Source organism: Alligator sinensis, unplaced genomic scaffold (assembly GCF_000455745.1).
Source record: "Alligator sinensis unplaced genomic scaffold, ASM45574v1 scaffold400_1, whole genome shotgun sequence".
Classification (NCBI taxonomy): domain Eukaryota; kingdom Metazoa; phylum Chordata; order Crocodylia; family Alligatoridae; genus Alligator; species Alligator sinensis.
Genome location: NW_005841897.1, coordinates 595,101 through 595,365, shown reverse-complemented (window position 1 = coordinate 595,365; position 265 = coordinate 595,101). Strand labels below are relative to the sequence as shown.

General features: G+C 45.3%; 1 protein-coding gene across 1 annotated transcript in view; it reads left to right on the top strand.

Moving 5' to 3' along the window:
- SUMO2 (small ubiquitin-like modifier 2) overlaps positions 1 to 265 on the top strand; it is a 7,591-nt gene that overhangs the window by 1,007 nt on the left and 6,319 nt on the right. The gene's annotated exons all lie outside the window — the stretch shown is intronic.

The following is a 265-nucleotide window of genomic DNA, read 5'->3' as shown; positions in this document are numbered from 1 at the left end:
GTCGTGTCCTCGTTGGACTGCCCCCTCCGCCGAAAACGCTACCTTGTCTCATTGCTTTAAAAAAACCCAACAAAACATCCCTTTTTTATTTGTTTTCTTTCCTGCCTGCCTTGTTGGGGGTTTTTTTCCCCCCTTGATGGGAGCTCGTTGCTTTTAAAATCGTGCCTCTCTCTCCTCCCCCTCTCTCTTGTTGTTTCCCCCTCGGCGGGAATTCATCGCTTCTTTTAAAATCATGCCTCTTTTTTTTTTTTTCTTCTTTCTCTCT